The sequence below is a fragment of the Dermacentor albipictus genome, chromosome 2 (genome assembly GCF_038994185.2).
Source record: "Dermacentor albipictus isolate Rhodes 1998 colony chromosome 2, USDA_Dalb.pri_finalv2, whole genome shotgun sequence".
Classification (NCBI taxonomy): Eukaryota; Metazoa; Arthropoda; class Arachnida; order Ixodida; family Ixodidae; genus Dermacentor; species Dermacentor albipictus.
The window spans coordinates 32,640,224-32,646,223 of record NC_091822.1 but is presented as its reverse complement, the minus strand read 5'-3'; positions in this window follow the sequence as shown (position 1 = coordinate 32,646,223).

Genomic DNA, 6,000 nt, shown 5'->3' with positions numbered 1-6,000 from the left:
AGACATCCTGCTACGGAAGGACTGGCTGCGTGTACTATACGGCATGTTTTCCACTTCAAGACTCTACAAAACTATTGAAAGTTATGTCGAAAATAGCGTATTTCTAGTCCTTAAGTTTGAATATTCAGGGAAGGGCTATCCCCGCAGATGAAATCAAAGTGTATAATAGCTTAACTGAAGAAAAATTACGGAATTAAATGTTCATTATTACTCTATGGCAAATAATGCATTTTGGTTTCTGTTCGCAAAGCGTATCCACGAGAAACCTATCTTTCCGATGACAATAAGTTCGATAGATTGATTCCCAAAGTGTGCAAAGAACTACATGTTCGTTCCAGGGAATTATATGCTGCAATTCATAAGACGGGGCTTTGTTAAAAAAAAAGTGTAACAGTGCCTTTTTAACTCAAATTAGATTGCGCTTATCTTAAAACTAGTGCGACGTGCACAGTTAACTGCAAATTGATATACCTGGCAAGCTCATCAGTTACAATTGGCAAATTGCAGTTAAGATATTTGCGTAAAGTAATTACATAAAATCGTAATTTGTGATTATGTATTCATTATTTGCAAATGTGACTCCATATCTCGTCTTACTAATGTCCGCCGCTTCGTGTTCTCCAGCTGAATGAATACAATTATGACATGTGCTGCAAGCTTATTTTAGAAATTCCATTTATTGTCAAAACAAGCATTCCGAGTATTATCCGCCGCCGCATTAAGGTAGACATAGAGAAACGCACTGGGAATCGCCGTTTACGCACCAAGTCTATTCTATCCACATGCATACAGCGACACGTCTGCAATGAAGTTACCATTTCTGAGGCTTCTGTGTTTTCGCCAATTTCAAAACGAACAGCTTTCTTCAGCTCATTACGCTAGTTTCGTTTCCTCCTATCCAACCGCTTTCATGGGCTGATCCTCAAGGCAGTGCGGTAAAAGACAACGGCTCAAAGAACTACATGTCACGAATAAAGAATGCGAAACATTGGCTCGTGACGCGCGCCTCTGACACTTCAAATCAGCGCTTTGGCACGATGGAAGCGTGGCGGGGTTCGTTGCCTAATATTTAGGGCATTGAGCTGTCGTGCCGGCACTTGGAAGCTGCTTTGTTTACCCCCTTGACTTTCCTGCTGCTTCGTTGTGCTGTTTAGCCGAATGTTTCGTACCAAAACAAAATTTTATTAAATGACCGATACTGGACCGTTGCGGCAGCACAGCAGCTGAATGTTACCAGGCCACAATCGCACGCGTATTTACATTGTGCCAACGCCAACAAGATGATCGCCGTGCTTGCAGCATTGCCAAGCACGGCTGCGCAAAAGCACATGCGCGCGCATCAGTTTACGCCAAAGACGCATGAATGAAATGGGCTGATTTATGGCACTTCAGTAACCGCTTAAGACGAAGCTTTAGCTCGGGTACTCCTATGTAAATACATGTAAAAGGAGAATTCGTTTTGCTCGGCAAGCATTGGACCAAATTTGACGAGCTTTGTTGCATTTGAAAGAAAAACTGAAAATCTAGTGACTCTTGGTTTTGAATTTTCAATTTAGGTTGTCAATTTTTATTAAAAATTGGTAAAATTCAAAAGCTTTCTGAAAACAAAACTATCCAGTTTACAACTCTGTAACTCAGCAACAAAAAATGGTGCCACAATTTTTCGATTTGTGCCCGGTAGAGTGATTAAAAGACGGGACAAAAGAAGACACACATGGACACACGCAGCGCTACCTCTCAACAATATTTATTATCGAAAACCAGGTCAAACTTACACACTCAGCCAACATGAGTCACAGCCACGTGAACAGATAAACATTGAGAGCAAAGTGTTTTTATAAGTGATATGTTAACCATGCGCAAAAATTTCAGTTCTTTTTCAGAGAAAGCTAATGACGGTTTGCTGGTGCAGGAATCCCCTAGTGTATCAATATTCTCGGCTCCTGTTATAAGTCTAGTCAATTCGCACTTACTTCTACCAGTAATGGTTGTTGATTCAAAGAGAGGAGGGCGCTTATGTTGCTTACAATGAAGGGAGAGAAACCCATTTGATGCAACTTTGCCGACTATTTTTGTGTTCGTGCAGTCTATCATAAATGCATGTGCCTGACTGTCCGATGTAATAATTTCCACATGATAAGGATATACGATGTATAAATGGTGTCTTACTATCTTTAAACTTCTTCCTGTGTTTAACTTGGCAAGCTGGGAGCAACTTCTTTTTTTTTCTGGTCTTGTTTTCCTGCACAAGGTGATTACTTTGTTACGTGCAGAAAAAACGACATCAGTGTCACCACGGAGGGTTCTTTAGGTTCTGCGACAACTGGTGGACATAAGGTATCCCTGTTGGTCTTTTTTTTTCTCACGGTTACTTTTCAGAAGTCCCATATTGCTGCGCTTGCCTAAGTATTCCCTCTGCAACTGATGCCAGAACATGACTGGGATACCTTGCTTCGTGTAGCCGCATGGCATCTTGTGCGAACGCTTCGTCAGTGCAAAGATGGTGTGATTCAAAGAGAGGAGGGCGGAAAACAAAAAGGTCACAGTTTTGCCCAAAAGGCGCAGCGTCGATTTCGATAGCAAATGAGTGGACAGCTGTACTAAGTAAATATAGTAGTTTTATCGGCCTTATGAACTTGTAAACTTTCGCCATCTAACTAAATTAAGAAGCATCGTGTCAGGCGCGCATAGGCAAACATGAACACATCACACTCGATGACCGAGGGCACTCGCTGTCGAAACGCCCTCGTGAGGAAGTGCGGCAGCAGCAGCGGGTAATGTGACCTTCTTAGTGCCTATCATTTCAACCCAAACTAAGCGGTGAGAACACAGCGCACGCAAAGCTATAAGCTGTCGGCCCACCTAGACTCTTCTCCATCGCAGATTGCTTTCAAGAAAGGCTTGCGTGGCCACCCTTACGCCCAGGTGCCGCTAGAATTAATGTATATGGCTCCCGCAGGGAGGCAGAGTTGTGTATAGGTTCGCCATTTTGCAATCCATTTTGTGCTGTGAAGCCACCTCTCGTTCGCTCAGGGGCTATTTCATTTATTATACCCTCAAGATCACAAAGGTATTACAGAGGGAATCCATCTCACAAGCTGTTTACAAGCACTGTGGAAGGTGCACGAATTCTTAGCCAATAGGGAGGCCGAATGCCCCTCGAGATGTGCTCATCCGCGTCGCTTCGTCTGCTCAGCGTCTGCTTGCCATCATGTTACAAGCTCCGTGGTTGGTGCATTGACGCAAAAAAAATTACCGACGATTACGTTACTTCCTAATGCGAAATTTGAGCGCAGCAAATAAGCTGTTTCACCTTTTCGATAGATTGCAGGGTCTTCTCGGCGGCGGCGATGAGCTTCTGCTTCAGCCTCGCTTACTGCTGGTTGCTCTCGACGGCGGCGATGAGCCTCCGCTTCGGCGGCGCGAACGGCAGGGTCTTCTCGGCGGCGGCGCTTAGGCTCTGCTTCGGCGACGCGTACTCCTGGATCATCTCGACGGCGGCGACGGTAAGCTTCTGCTTCGGCGGCACGCACCTCTGGATTCTGACGGCGACGGCGCTGGGCCTCTGCTCTGGCAGCTCGTTTAGCAGCAGCAGCAGCAGCAGCAGACGGAGGACTTCCATCGGTCGCCTCGCTCATGGCTCAGAAAGAACTGGCAGATAATTTCGCAGTGGCGAACGGCAGCGGCAATTTCGGCTCGGGCGGTGCACATATACAGATCCGCCGCCACCGATCTGGCTCTCTGATTGCCACCGCACAGGGGTTGCATTGGAAGAGGATCGAAGAAAGGAATTAAGTTCGAGCCGGCGCTTTGACAACCGGAGACTCGCAGGAAGAGGGGGGAGGGGGGCGGCGTGTGCACACAGCGGCAAACGATGGGGGCAGAAGCGCGCGCAGCAAGCGGACAACACGATAAAGGGAGGAGGGAAGAGATAGCAGCGACTGACTGATGCCGCTGACGCCGATAGTGAGTCAACCCCAGCTGCGGAGTTGGTTTCAGGGACAACGCCGCCGATGCCGACACAAACAATATGATACCCTCGCTTCCGCAGCGCTAAGAACCAGGTCTAGCCGTGGGAAGGTGGTCACGTATTCGTCGACGTGCCGGGGCCTACGTGAAATAACCGGCGCGTCGGCAACTGAAGAGCACCCTATCCGCCACACAAGGACAGGGGGTGAGGGGACCCTTTCCTCCTCTTCCTGCATGGCGGCGACGGTGTTCTATGCAGTCACGTTATCTTGACTCTCTAGCGGCGTCAGCGGCATCCAGCGGTATCAGTCGGTCGCTGCTAGCGCTGGGGGGATGAAAGGGGGGCGGAGCTGGTTACGAGGCCGACGACAACGCCGACGACGACGCGAAACCCAGGAACGGACGCCATAGAGCTGCGCTCTAAAAGAAATGTTTTGACGCCGTGAGCATACGCTGCGTTTACACGCATGGGACAACAGGGCTCCGCTTTACCTATATGCTTTCCTTGCTGTTGCCTTGCAGCCTTCCTGGCAAGTAGCACATGGAAATACCCTTACAAAATTTTCTCCTGCGACACAGCGTATGCTCGGCGTCTATTTGGCGTCTACTTGGCGTTTGCTCGCTACCGTAATCACGCACCATGCTAGAGCAGGGTAGTAAATTAATGATGCATTTAATAATTAGGCTTTTATTGCCTTCTACATCGTTAATGCATCACTAATGCTGATGCTCTGGTGCCATCTGCTAACAAGAAAGGAATGGAATGGAATGGAATGGAAAACTTTATTGACTCTTTAAAGGTTTTAGCGGGTCGAGGCCGAAGTCTTCATTCTTGAAGCTTGAGTCCTCTTCAGCCATGGATGGGCCCCTAGTCCAGGGCTCCACTGAGCCGGGCCGCCTCGCACGCGTGCGCTATTAGAGCTCTTTGAGTCTCTAGCTCGCGGCTGGTGAGCCAGCTCTCCCACTGCTCCGCAAGTTTGCGGCTTGGAGCCGTGTCTTTAGTCCTAGCAGCGTGAAAACAAACAGTCGATCACATTCATTACTTCAGTCGATCACAATTTTACTTCAGCTTGACATGACACTCGGCGACGACTAATTTCGCCGCTTGTTACTTGCTGATAGAGAGGAGGGCGAGTCACAAACGCGAATTGGGATCGAAGTGGGTGGTCGGCGCTATATGGGCGCTGCCATGTTGCCACTATTAGGGTGGCTTCTCTGCAGAAATTTGGAGTTCCACGTGACCGAGCTTGGCGAATGGCAACGGAGCGGCACGTAGGAAACAGAAGCCCAACTCTGGCCTTCTTGTGGTAGCCATATACAGCAATTCGACTTGCCGGCGAAGTTGATCAGCCCCGCTCCTCCCTCCTCTCCTCCCGATGTCATGAGCGCGACTGAAGACATCGCGCTTCTCTCCCGCTTTCCTCCCTTGCCCGTGAGATCGAGCCACCATCATTCGCTCACCCTGGCGCCATTTCACTGATACATACACCATATGCCGCGCGACAACGATGTTATCACCCTTGCCCTTCATATGGAACATCACAGCGACGGTGTCGACGACGGCAGAAATGCACCTGAAGATTCTCGTAGTTGCCATCGAAAGAATAATACCAACGTTGCTTCAGTTAACTTGAGCCAAACTTTAAAAATATGCAAATTCTACGTAGCTCGACGGAACCAAGGTAGTGTTATTCGCCGTCGTTTGGATGTACTCAGAATATTTTTATCATTCCGCCTAATTAGATAATTAGTCTTCAGTAATTATTCGAATTCTTAGTTGTTTTATTTAGAGATGAAAAGTCCCAATAAGAAAATTGTACAGCAACATGAAAAACTCACGAGACAGCTTTCTGTTGTTCAATACGTACTACACAGAATTGGTTTTCCGAGCATGATAAAAGCATGCGAATACACGCAAAGTGCCGGGAGCGGCCAGTCGCGCGCTTAAGATTTGACGCTCGGAAAAAACACTTATGTACATTGCTCGACTAAAGTGCTCGATTAAACTCTCCATGCCACTTACTAAGACTT